The sequence below is a fragment of the Homarus americanus genome, unplaced genomic scaffold (assembly GCF_018991925.1).
Source record: "Homarus americanus isolate GMGI-L3 unplaced genomic scaffold, GMGI_Hamer_2.0 scaffold38872, whole genome shotgun sequence".
In the NCBI taxonomy this organism is placed as follows: Eukaryota; Metazoa; Arthropoda; class Malacostraca; order Decapoda; family Nephropidae; genus Homarus; species Homarus americanus.
Genome location: NW_024730531.1, coordinates 16,512 through 31,068, shown reverse-complemented (window position 1 = coordinate 31,068; position 14,557 = coordinate 16,512). Strand labels below are relative to the sequence as shown.

The following is a 14,557-nucleotide window of genomic DNA, read 5'->3' as shown; positions in this document are numbered from 1 at the left end:
CACTTGTAAGACGCCTCCTGGACCCCACGTGAAAGACGTCTCCTGGACCCCACCTGGAACACTCCTTCTGGACCCCACCTGAAATACGGCTCTTACACCCTACCTGAAAGACGGCTCTTGGACTCCACCTGGACCCCGCTTGAAAGACTCCTCCTGGGGCCCACCTGGAAGACACTTGGACCCCACCTGGAAGACGCCTCTTGTACCCCATTTGGAAAACACCGCCTGGACCCCACCTACCCTGATCTATCATAACCTGTTCTAACCTATCCTAAGCGAACCTAATCTGTCGTAGTCTAGATTAATATCTCCTGAGTCACTATAACGTGAGTCAGCGGCCGTGATCGTATAGTGGTTAGTACATTGCGTTGTGGCCGCAATAACCCAGGTTCGAATCCTGGTCACGGCATGGGGATGACTCTAAGAACCCTTTGGCGGCTACAGACCCACGAATTGTTAAAGATTATAAAGATGTTATAAAGTTTTCAACATCTAACATAACGAAAGGGCTTGTCCAAGATTTGAACCCGGGACCTCCAGCATCCAGAGAATTAGTGTGTGTTTGTGAACGTGACAGTGAGGGAAGAGTTCAATCTCCAGAAGAAAATAAAACAATTCCACGGACTTTGTCTAAAGCTGAGAAAGATTCAAGAATATGTTTGAGGTACGAAATCTGAACACAAGAGAGCTGCAGGAGGAAGGACTAGGAGGGGCGAGGAGGGACTTGGAGGGAAGAGGGTACTGAGAGGTGGGGGGAGGGACTGTGGGGAGTGAGGGGAGGAGAGCTTTGAGGGGAGGAGGAACTGTGGGGAGTGTGAGGGGGAGGAGAGACTTTGAGGGGGAGGAGGGACTGTGGGGAGTGTGAGGGGGAGGGGGGACTGGGAGAGGTTTAACATAAAACTGTAGGTGCCAACATTACGCTTAGCGTCTTAACTATGAGTGGATCTGGTGGCTATATAATGTGTTTAAATTAATATATTCGGTTACGTTTGCCTCGATTAAAAAGCTACATAGTGTGTGTAATGTTATTGAAAGAAATGTTAATGTCACTAATGGTTAAATAAACATAATTATTTATGTTTTATCTTATCAGAATATTTACTTCTTTTAATTTCTTTTACTAAATAACAGAAGTTTGTTTTCATTAGTTTCCTGAAATAAAAAATATAACTTATACTTAACCACACGGTAAAAGTCTTCCTTGGAAATACTTTTAAATAAAAAACTCCTTGAAAACACGGTAATTATTTTTAAGAGCATAACTAAATATATCTTTTTCTATATTCTAGCTTATAGTTACATGTATATTGAACCATTTTAGCGCGTAATTATCTTAAGACTTAGTTAAGAGTACTGTACCATGACGCTTGGCCCCTGAGAACTGTACCATGACGCCTGTCCCTGAGCACTGTATCATGACGCCTGTCCCTGAGTACAGTACCATGACGCCTGTCCCTGAGTACTGTACCATGACGCTTGGCCCCTGAATACTGTACCATGACGCCTGTCCCTGAGCACTGTATCATGACGCCTGGCCCTGAGCACTGTACCAAGACGCCTGGCCCTGAGCACTGTATCACGACGCGCCTGTCCCTGAGTACAGTACCATGACGCCTGTCCCTGGAGTGCTGTACCGTGACGCTTGGCCTGAGAACTGTGCCATGACGCCTGTCCCTGAGCACTGTATCGCGAGCGCGCCTGTCCCTGAGTACAGTACCATGACGCCTGTCCTGAGTACTGTACCATGACGCAGCCCTGAATACTGCACCATGACGTCTGTCCACAAGTACTGTACCATGACGCCTGGCTGAGCACTGTACCAAGACGCCTGGCCACCAGGCACTGTATCATGACGCCTGTCCTGAGTACGAGTACCATGACGCCTGTCTGAGTACTGTACCATGATGCCTGGCCCTGAGTACTGTACCGTGAAGCCTGGCCCTGAGCCCTGTACCATGAAGCCTGGCCTGAGCACTGTACCATGACGCCTGGCCTAAGCACTGTACCATGACGCCTGGTCCACCCAGGCACTGTACCGTGACGCCTGGCCTGAGCACTTTTAACCATGACGCCTGGCCTAGGCGGTGTACCATGATGCCTGGCCCTGAGCACTGTACCGTGACGCCTGGCTCTGAGCACTGTACCACCGCGACGCCTGGCCCTACAGGCACTGTACCATGACGCCTGGCTGAGGCACTGTACCATGACGCCTGGCCCTGAGCACTGTACCGTGACGCCTGGCCCTGAGCACTGTACCATGCCCCATACTTCCATCGGCTGTATCCTGTGCTCTATTACATCTCGGTAACTCTCACACAAAACCTGTTAAGTGAAGCATTATATCTCTCTTTGTGATGTTTATCTGTTTATATCATAACATCACGTAGTTATTATGCACAAATGGATTAATAAGTAAACTAATTTACATCTGGGAATAATGTAATTTGTTGGGTAATTTTATTGTTGTTAATTGAATATGTTAATGAAGTGAAATGTTTATATGTCAATTTACTTATTTGTCAAGTAAATAATGTTAATGAAGTTGATTTAGTTTACGTATTATAATTTAAATGGTTAGGAAACAAGGTTTTATTTATTATTGTTTTTAATAATATTAATAATAATAATAATAATAATAATAATAATAATAATATTAATAATAATAATAATAATAATAATAATAATAATAATAATAATAATAATAATAAAAACTAAATGCAAATGAAAATGAAAATGAAAATCAAGATCAAGATCAAGATCAAGATCAAAATCAAGATCAAGATCAAGATCAAGATCAAGATCAAGATCAAGATCAAAATCAAAATCAAAATCAAAATCAAAATCAAAATCAAAATCAAAATCAAAATCAAAATCAAAATCAAAATCAAAATCAAAATTAAAATTAAAATTAAAATTAAAATTAAAATTAAAATTAAAATTAAAATTAAAATTAAAATTAAAATTAAAATTAAAATTAAAATTAAAATTAAAATTAAAATTAAAATTAAAATTAAAATTAAAATTAAAATTAAAATTAAAATTAAAATTAAAATTAAAATTAAAATTAAAATTAAAATTAAAATTAAAATTAAAATTAAAATTAAAATTAAAATTAAAATTAAAATTAAAATTAAAATTAAAATTAAAATCAAAATCAAAATCAAAATCAAAATCAAAATCAAAATCAAAATCAAAATCAAAATCAATATCAAAATCAAAATCAAAATCAAAATCAAAATCAAAATCAAAATTAAAATTAAAATTAAAATTAAAATTAAAATAAAAATTAAAATAAAAATAATAATAATAATAATAATAATAATAATAATAATAATAATAATAATAATAATAATAATAATAATAATAATAATAATAATAATATTACTATTATTATTATTATTACTGTTATCTACATCAATAACATCACCACACGGGATAAAGGAACTCTTAGACAACTGTACAAGTGTACACCTCCGAGTACACAATTTTAATCAGTAAGAACCATAATATTTGTGAAGGAGAGATGACAAGTTTACAGCAGTGATAAGAGGAGTCTAAGAATGACCAGCACCACAACACTGCGTTATATATTACACAAACTTTGGGATTTTGTCATTAACGTTCAAACAACCTAAGAAAATACTGAAATAAGATCCTGTCATGGAAAATAATTAATCAACACTGAAAAGAAAGTCATGGAAGTCTTAAGGTATATTTAGTTCTCATTATCTCATAACACAAGATAATTGTATTGTTGGTATTCTGTCTCTGCTTAAAGACACACATCACTACACCACCAGACTAGACATGTGTAGTGTGTACGTGTTGGTGATATATTGTGTACCTGTTGTTATGTTCTATTAGAGTCATGAGACACTAATCCTATTCTCGTGGTTTTAGTTGAATTTTACGTTTATTTACGATACGTTTATATTTACTGTTGTAGTTGTTGTTATACCGTAGTAATTAATGTACTTCAAGATCTAAGGAAAGACTCCCAGTACAAGATATGTTTATTTTTCTATATTAAATAACTACTTTTAGATATTCAGGACCGATATGTTTTATATTGTGTGGTAACGTGTTGGTCTTAGTGTTCTGACTAATACACTGCACTGCTGGCCCCATCCTGTGTCCATGTATATACGAAGTCATCTTTCCCTGCGACTAAAATTCAATTTATGTTTAAATGTGCAAACATATGTAGTTAGTTTTTATAATTAACGAAAGGGGAGGCGTCATATTGCTGCCATCACTTACAAGGAAGATTTATCCAGGAATTTAATATCAAGAGTTCCGCCTTATTCCTCCCTTCATATCTGCAGTGGTCGTCGTCAGCAAACATTTCCATTTACTCGTCTGGCGGCTTTCTCCCGTCCCGAACACCACAACAAAGGCTGCTTAGTCTAACCCACTGCTGGTGAGCCTGGGGAGCCTGTCCCATTATACTGGTGTTTCTCTCGTGTTGTCTGTTCTGTCACCAGCACACTTCCTTCTCTCTCCCACCCTCTTCTTCAATCACGGAAAATTGTCATCCAGAACCGGGATTTATAATTCCTGGGGTAACAGTGGACACAAGGACGGGTATGTAGCGTGTTAAGGAGCGATGACTAGCAGGGTAAAGTTGAAGGAGTGAAGACACATCTGCTACTACATATAATTTATTACGTGATAATTATTGATTCTTAAACTCATAGTGTTTCAATAACTGTTAATTATATTATATCTATTAATTATCTTTACATGAATTCGAGATCAATAAAGATTGAAGGAAATCCGCTTTCATCATGATCTGAATTTAACTGCGTCTCTCGTAATGACCGAAAGGTTTGTTCTGATAGGTTAAACCTGTGCTTGCTCAGTAGCCAATCTGCTTACGCCCAGTAAGTACATAGAAGCAACCGATAGAATTGCCAGTCAAACATGCTGATGACCCTGTTTACCTTTTAATTGCTTTTACCTGTGTTGGAGTCCCAGCCAATCAGAGATCTTGATACACACAACAGGTTATACTCTCAGTGGTCAAGACTCTACACTATAAGTTTAATACTTGATGCTGGCGCTAAATAAATGTTTGTAACTTTGTGTATTATATTCAGTTGGGTTACAAATTCTATAAATTATCAAAAACTAAATTAATTAATTTGCACCGCCCACTCGACTGCCCGTGACGGAAGTTCAGTTTGTCAGACTCATCATTATAGTAATTAACTACAGCCCACAGGACATTACGTCCAAGAAATTTCAATATAAAATATATTGAAATATGAGTTCCAATTAGTGAGAAAAATGATGTAAGACTAACTTTCATTTTGATGAATAATATTACTTCATGATTATAATTTGTCTGGATATCGTAAGTATTTAATGTAAACGGATATTACCTGCAGCTTGTGTCGCCCTGTTTACTGACCACTATCCATATATAACTTGCATTAGCCATGTTAAGTGTAATATATTTGTTAGTTTATCGCCATTAGTGTACAACAAAATTCGCTGTATGACCAGGAGTATTTTATTCAAGAGACACTGGAAGTGACAATAGATTTACCCCGGTATATCATTTGCAGTGTGGGACAACGAGGGCAACAATATCTTGGTTGAACCTGAGGACAAAGTGCAAAGATGGAAAAAAATTACTTGGAACATAAACGTGGTGAAGGACGTGAAAATATTGATATAGAAGAAGAATATGTGGACACAAACGAAGAGTAGGACGAAGCACCAGGAGACGACGAAGAACAAGAAGAAATAGTTAGTGGCAGCAGGTGCGGATGTACCACATGGCTGAGGCGAATATTTGATATTGTTTGGAAGCGAGAGAAGGTCCCACTAGACTGGCAGAGAGCAACTGTCTGCCCAATATTTAAGAAGGGAGTTAGACCAGACAGTCGTAACATAAAGGAATCTTTCTGTTGTTACTTGCGGGGAAAGTAAATGACACCGAGACAAGATTATGGACACGAGTTGAGGAAAGGTGTTGGGGAATTGTCATCATGGCACCAGTAGGAACACCTCGGACCTATGTTTACCTTAACATTATCCCGGAGAAGAGTTGGGAAAGGGATAAGAAAAAATCAATATCAACAACTTCTGGAGAGCTTTGGAACATTAGGAATATGATATAGAGCCAAAGTTAATGAGTGGGATACAAAGCCTGTATCATCAGTGTGAGTTGAGTATTGAACAGAGAAATAGTGAGCGAGCGGTGTGAAGTAGAGACAGGGGCCAGGCAGGGTTGAATACTGTCACCCCTTACACTGAGGAAGTAGCAGTTATCGCTGAGAGTGAGAGACCTGCCAGCTGCCATGGAGAGATGAAACAGTGTACTTAATGAAAAAGGTTTGACAATCAACAAAATAAAGACAGAAGTTGTGAACGTAAGTAGACATTAAGAAGAAGACAACATCTATATAAAGATAATAAGCTGAATAAAGTAAAAAAAAATGAATACTTTGGAGTAATCTGTAATGAGAATAATATACAACAACTTGAACTCAATAGACTTAGTAAATAAAATGGTAAAGTAAGTAATGTAGGCTGTATCCTATCCTTAAATCGTAAAATGGAAAACAATTATATTCATATCATTTTAAACCCCATTGTAATAACTGGGTCGGAGGTCTGGTCACAACTAAAACAGGATATCACCTACAAACTACTGAGACGAGAGTTACCCAGGCTTATTGGAGGAGTGACCAGATTAGATCAGGTAAAGAATAAGTATGTCGTGGCAGCACCAATCATGAACTCCATTCAAACCAAACTTGACAAACTCTGACACATGTTCAGGTGCAAATAACAGCCAATGTATGCCCAGGTCTTGCCAATAATGCGCAATAGAAAACTGACCGGAGATTTGGTTCATTCACATAGATTTATCGCCACAGTTACTACTACTCGTGTTATTGTCAATTGGTTTGTAGAGAGAAAGAATCTCAAACCTTATGAGTTATTTTATTGTACATCGGAGTTGAATTATAGAGAATTTGGTTTTATTAATTCTGCTTTTAAGGCCCATTCTTATATAACGTGTGTATATATTCCTGTCTGAAGTAAACCTGGAAGGCTAACATCAAGGGACACACACACATACATAGGTTATATGGTCACTTTCACGCAACATCTGTACATCTAGTCTGAAGCGCGCGAGAGAGAGAGAGAGAGAGAGAGAGAGAGAGAGAGAGAGAGAGAGAGAGAGAGAGAGAGAGATATGCTGGATCATAAACCCCCTTTCCTGTTTCAGACTTTATTAGATAAATTTCTCATTACTCACATGGCCGCCGGACGTTTGACTTAATTAGCGGTTACATACCTGTGACACTGTTGAGGTAAATGTTTCACTCTTGGTGTTGTTCCTTAATGACACGACGAGTGCACAGAGTTTATTATAGTGGACTGTGTGGCTGACAAAACATGATCTAGTGTAGGAAAACGTGTTTGTAAAGTAAGGACATAGATATATACATGAATATATACTCATGTTACTGAAGGCCCACTGTAGGAAAAGATGAAACACAGACAAACATCGTTCTTGTTTCCTGTGTTTTATCTCTACAGTAAGATTTAAATGATATGATTTATGTGGCATATATTATATACAACGCCAGCTGTGTTGGTATCCTGAAGTACTGTACATACACCATGACTAGTGAACATTCTTGGTTATAATGTCCTTTACCTGAGGATATTACACACATTTCCTCTTGTAATAAAGTTATGCTACACTTGTACAGCCACTAAAAAATTATTCTGCACTCTTACGGCGTGATACAATATGACACGGGTGCCGAATTATTTATTAGTGGGTGTACACTTGAACCCATGTCTTCTACCTTGTTATGTGTGTATGTACATCTGTTATGTTTCTTATCATTGGGTTTTGTTTTTGTTTGGGCTTATATTATATTAATACTTTTCATTGTTCCCTTCACTTACTAGAATATTCTCTTGTTCTCTTCCAGATGCCATACTACCCTTGGTCAGTTATATGAACAATACAGCATAGAAAAAGGTCGACTGTAGTCTTCTTTCACCACAATTTATTGTTCATAACTGAAACTGAGTCATAATGGAGAAGTTCCTGAGGCCGAAACGTCTGGATGCTGCGCCGAACTCTCCCACCGCTTCAAAGGAGTGGCGCCACTGGTTCCGGACCTTCAACACGTTCCTCACCTCCATTTCTGCTCTCGAGCCCGACAAGCTAGCCACTCTGCAACTTCGTCTCCCCATCTGTGTACGAATACATAGCCGACTGTGTCTCGTACGACGCAACCATTCAGGTTCTGAAGGACTTGTACGTAAAGACGAAGAACGAAGTGTTCGCCCGTCATCTATTAGCTACCAGGAGGAAACACTCGGGCGAGAGTTTGGACCAATATTTACAGGAACTTCGTCAGCTCAGCAAGTACCGCAGAGGCGAACAGAGACGAGTATATCCACGACGCTTTTATCAATGGTCTACTATCTCCTATGATCAGACAGCGACTCTTAGAAAACAAGACTCTTGATTTGGCAATTGCGTTCGACCAGGCTCGTCGCTCGATCTGACTCAAAGAGACTCCGAGTCCTATCTTCGGTCTCTGGCTCCTATGAACGCTTTCGCTGTTACTTCAACTGAGAAAATCGACAGCGATGAGTCTCCCCTCTTAGCTGCCACTCATCAACCAAAGTGTTATTTCTGTGGTGGAGCACTGCATAACCGACTTCAGTGTCCTGCGCGCGATTCAACTTGCCATAAATACAACAAGAAAGGCCATTTTGCGAAAGTATGCATATCATCTCGTTATTCACCTGCTACTTCATCTTCCACTTGTGCGGTCTTACACTCTCCTACTTTGGCTTCAATATCTGCGACTTCCCTTGGTTGTCTCGCTCGATCTACCATATATGTGCTTATTAATGACGATACAGCTACAGCCATCGTTGATACCGGGAGCTCAAAATCGTTTGTATCAAACCGCGCTATCCAGCAGAAGTCTCTGAAGTGTCATCCAGTGTCAGGTCGCGTGTCTATGGCCTCGTCGTCCCTATCATGGCCAGTACTAGGTCACTGTACTGTATATATTACCCTCAAGGGGAAACTCTGTCCAGATACTCAACTGACTGTTCTTCCCGACCTATGCAGTGACGTTATTTTTGGTCAAGATTTCATGAGACTACACAGTAGCGTTACAATTGATTTCAGTGAGCCTAAAGAGCACCTCATCATTGTAGCCTAACATCTGCTTTGGTCGATCCACCATCTCTCTTCTCTAATCTGACCTCCCCCTGTAAACCTGTTGCGACGACGTCAAGACGATTTGGTCAAGCGGACAGCGTTTTCATCCAAGGTGAAGTCGATAAGATGTTGTCGGAAGGAATAATCGAACCCAGCACTTCACCGTGGAGGGCGCAAGTCCTCATCACTACTAATGAGCGGCACAAAAAGCGGCTTGTATCGACTACAGCCAAACCATCAACAGGTATACCCAGCTGGATGCTTAATGCTTATCCTTTGCCCCGGATAGACGACTTGGTGACTAACCTATCTCGTTACAAGATATTCAGCACTCTCGACCTACAGAGTGCGTACCATCACACCTCTGTAACATTCCCTTCTGAATGTTATAGTAAAAAATATGAACAAACGAACGATTCCATATTTCCTCTTTCATTGTTGGTGTTACGCACACGCGCGCACACACACACACACACACACACACACACACACACACACACACACACACACACACACACACACACACACACACACACTCCAGATGAAGATGGTAGGTTATTGAAGTTCTCGGGGAAGAATGTCATTCTTAATACACATGTAAATTAAGCCCTTGATCATTATGACAACACAGAAATATCAATATATTATACACGAGTGTCAATAATATGTTTATACGTGTAACTATTTTACACACTCACTCAATTTGGACCCTAAGAGGGTAGACCATCAGTGAAGAACGTTTTACTGTTCCTTTATTTCCCGATTATTCTTTAAATACAACACCATCGTTTTATTGCATATCATTTTAAGTCTTTTGATCAGGATATTCTATATCCTTTTTATCAAACTTTTACAACTGCTCTCTCTCTCTCTCTCTCTCTCTCTCTCTCTCTCTCTCTGCGTATTTTATTTTCTCTTTCAGTATAAATTGTCTCCATTTTCTTGCGTATACTTACATATAATTCTTTAAAAAAATATTTAGGGTAATTTTGCTTTCTAGCTTGTTGCCTTGCATTCCATAAACCAATCTTGATATGTATGTTGTAGTTCCAGCCGGTGTGTGCGGTGAGCCGGAGTCCCTGTGGTGCGTCTCACATAAAGTGTAGTTTGATATGACTTCACTTCCAGTTCCAGCCAAAGAAGCCACACAAACCCTTTTGAATGTTTACCTTTGTCTCCTTATAACCAACCAACAGTGCAATCGTGTAAATGTACGACTGATGAGTAGACAGACTGCCAGATGGATTGACAGATAGATTGACGGAGGGACAGACAGATGGATTGACAGATCGAATTACTGACAGACAAACAAACGGAGAGGCAATATTCCCCCACACTTATCACCAGGAACATAGAACTGTACACACTACTCCACATACCAGGTGAGATATAAACATGTGAAGAGTCAGGTAGTTAGGAATATAATAGGACTTAATGAAGTAAAGAGAGACTTGGTATAACTGACAATTGTCCTTTCAATCGTATTTTGTTTTAATTGTTTTAGTGAATTTTTAAAATGTGTTATTGCCTGAAGTTGTTGAAGGTGTAGTGGCGGTATAGTTTTTGCCAGAGGGACATAAAACGTGATGTATCTCTTAAAAATATTGCACCACTAAACGATATTACGAAGACGCACGCACACACACACACACACACACACACACACACACACATACACAAATGTACCTTTAAAACCAAGTGAAAATAAACCATAAACGCCTTGTTAATGATATAATATTCTCACGCTACAGGATATATGAAGAAAGAATTAGATAGTTAATGAAACATTCTCTGTGTAACTTTCCACACAGACTTGGAGTAATTGTAGGTGGTGGTGTGTGGGCCACCGTCACTCCTGCTGCGTCTCATTAATATGCTAAGTGTCAGGGGAGGATTTACAGCTTCTCTTTCTCCTTGTAAATCCAGAGTAGCTGGTTGTGTAAAATGTTTGAATATACATTATTACACATTTATACATATTTATACAAGAAATAAACATTAAGATAAAAACATTAACAATCGTGCACATGAATAAGCTTACGTACAATATGCACAGTTGTGGACAAAAGGAATTCAGCAGTCAGGCAGGCAGGAAGGGGGGAGGGGGGAGGGAGAGGGGGGAGTTGACGATTAAAAGTCTGCGATTTTCTTTATTTATGAAGCAGGCCGAGCTTACATTCACTCCCTGTCGAATTCTTTTTGTCCACACTTGTGCACACGTACTGTGTGTGCGTGTGTGTCGTGATGAAAATAATCAACAAGAAGAAGCTGATAAATTCTCCCCAGGTGATCATCGAGAGGTAAGAGCGGCTAATACTGAGGCTCTTCCTCCCACACCATGAGAGTCTTCACCCTCCTCGCGTCTTACACAACATTTTCTTTTCTTTTATGGAATTGGGCACCCCCCTACATCCTTGTGTAAGGTGAAGCGCAGAGGCGTTTACAGCGCCCAACAGGGAAGCATGCTAAGTTCATGCTTGCCTTTATGTCTCATGAGTTAAGGGCGTAGAAGCCTGAAGAGTCAAGGGCGTAGAAGCCTGAATAGTTAATGGCTTATGTCTAAGCAAGTTATTGGAAGCTCCAACAACTTTCCCTGAATAGGAATTCGCAGCTTTCGATTTACAGCAGGTACCGACTATGCTGCTAGGTGAGCAAGGACCAAGGGAGGCTGGGAAGTGTGTCCGAACAACTTTCCACCGGCCCGGGAATCGAACCCGTGACATCTCGCTTGCGAGGCAAGAGCGGTACCGCTCTACCCACCGGCGCCCCCTGTAGTAGATGATCATGACACCATCTACAGCATCTTGTCATGTAACTGTAGTAGACGACCATGACACCATCTACAGCATCTTGTCATATAACTGTAGTAGACGACCATGACACCATCTACAGCATCTTGTCATGTAACTGTAGTAGACGACCATGACACCATCTACAGCATCTTATCATATAAACCTTTCTCTGGTTTTAAGAGCCAATAACTATATTCATGAATACTTTATTTATGACAGACATGTTAACCCGTCAGTGAACAGTGCCACATCTACGCCGCCGATCTATGCTCCGATCTTACTCGTTTTTAAGGTAACTTTTTCTGTATATTGTAAGTGATATATAAAAAAATATTACATAAATATTTAACTGATTTATTATTTTTTTCGGGGAGGGGGGAATGACCACACTACTGTAGGATAAAGTCAAGGAGTTTATAAATCATGGTAACATACAATATATTAATTTAGATATAGAGTAAGTCAAGATACAGACTAAGTCAAATCTGGGTGGTAGAGACCGTAGACTTTTACCGTCCGGGGGTAAAAACATCAAACACTCGTTCGTCAAAATCGGACCTTTCATTTCATTTGTTTTGGCTTATATTTTTACCAAATATATTGAAGGATAGATATTATATAAACGTTTGTCTTGATTTAAATGTTCAGGAGGAGTACATGGAGAGTGTTTTCATTGAATTACGTAACGCCACACGTAATATCCTAGTAGGAGTAATCTACAGAAGACCCCACACTATTGTAAGGAATTTTCTTGATAAATTTTCGGAGCTTATCACTATCAAAAGTTCAGAGAGAAAACATTGCTACATTACAGGAGATTTCAACCTTGATCTATTAAAATCAGAAATCGACACCTCAGTATTAGACCTTCTTGCTACCTGCCATTCTAAACTCTTCTTCAACACTATAACCAAACCTACTAGAGTAAATGCCACCTCTGCCACTGTGATAGATCATATCTGGACGAACAACACCCCTAACAATCTTGCAAGTGGAATTATTTATAACAATATCTCGGATCACTTCCCAGTTTTTGCCATGAATAAAACAGCCACACGACCTGAAATGTCTACTAGAGTCCCAATCCAATGCAGAGACTACTGCACCGACAACGTGCTCCTTTTTGAAAACAACTAAATGAATGCTAACTGGGATCTTGTCTATGCCTCCGACAACGTGAACAGCTGCAACTTCTCTTGCATCTTCAATGCTTGCTTTGATAAATGCTTCCCGCTCAAGACTAAGTCAGTGGAAACTGTATCCATTTCCAAACTCTATATCACAAGCGAAATTAAGATAATGATAAAGGAAAAACACAAACTCCAAAGGAAATTTGCAAAAGACCCTTAACTTTCGGTGATGCTTACCGAAGTATCAGAAATTGAGTAACTCAAGCAGTTAGAAACGCCAGACGTAACTATTATACAAATAAGCTCCAGTCAGCATCAGGCGACAGTAAGAAAACCTGGAATGTAATAAATTCTATTCAGAAAAGGAACACTCAGCCTTCGGCCCCCCACTCAGCTTTTATGATAAATGATTCAGTTGTAACGGAACCATCCTCCATTGCCAACCACTTCAATGAATATTTTATTAATGTTGGCAAAAATCTTGCAGAGAGCATCCCAGATCACCATGAGGAATTGTACTATTCCAGATGATACTAAATGTTACAAAATACTTCCTTGAGATAAATGTATAGTATATATCAGGTGCCTAAAAGAGAGCTCAGGTTCTCAACTGGCTGAGCCATGTTAGTATTGTTATTATTATCCACTCTGTATCTGTGTTTTTCTGGCTAAATAATCTGTTTCAATTCAATTCAATTCAATCAATTTAGATACTGAGTAAATCAAATGTGGGTGGTAGAGACCGTAGAATTATACCGTCCGTGGTAAGAACATCAAACACTGGTTTGTCAAAATCAGACCTTTCATTTCATTTGTTTTGGTTTATATTGTTATCAAATACATTGAAGGTTAGATATTACATAAACGTTTGTCTTTTTATTTTACTGCCATTCATATTTATTTAACATGTATGTTAATTTCATTTACAGCAAGCTAAAGTACGGGACAGTTGGTGGTCAAAAGTTCGCTCCCTCCCAAACTGAAGGAGTATTGACCCCAAATGAAAGAGAATAACACACCCACACCAGATGACAGTCAGGGTAAGTCAGGTAGGAGAATCATTCCCGTGACTCAATTTCATCCCTGGGAGCCAACTTTTGTCCGTGACTGTGCACATAGCAACCAGAGAAAATATTCAAGGCTGGAAACATTACTCTTTACGTGTGTTCATGTTTTTAAGCCGAATAAGGAAATACAACACTAAAAACTACAGGTAATATGTGAATAGTTAATTTTCCTTTGACGACATAATATAAGAAGCAAGACTGAGCGTGGACCTTCAGTGTGAGTAACTTTAATATAAATACAGAAACACACATTTTAATCTGTGTGTATTAATAGTGTATTATTTTTAATATGAAATAACCTTATAATACTAAATATACATCGGTTTGTATATTTACAGATAGACAAAT

At 39.0% G+C, this 14,557-nt stretch overlaps 1 non-coding gene across 1 annotated transcript; it reads left to right on the top strand.

The window, feature by feature from the left end:
* The first annotated feature begins 337 nt into the window (after positions 1–337).
* Positions 338–409, top strand: Trnah-gug. Its single transcript has one exon. It is a non-coding gene; the product is annotated as a tRNA-His (tRNA).
* The last annotated feature ends 14,148 nt before the right edge of the window (positions 410–14,557 follow it).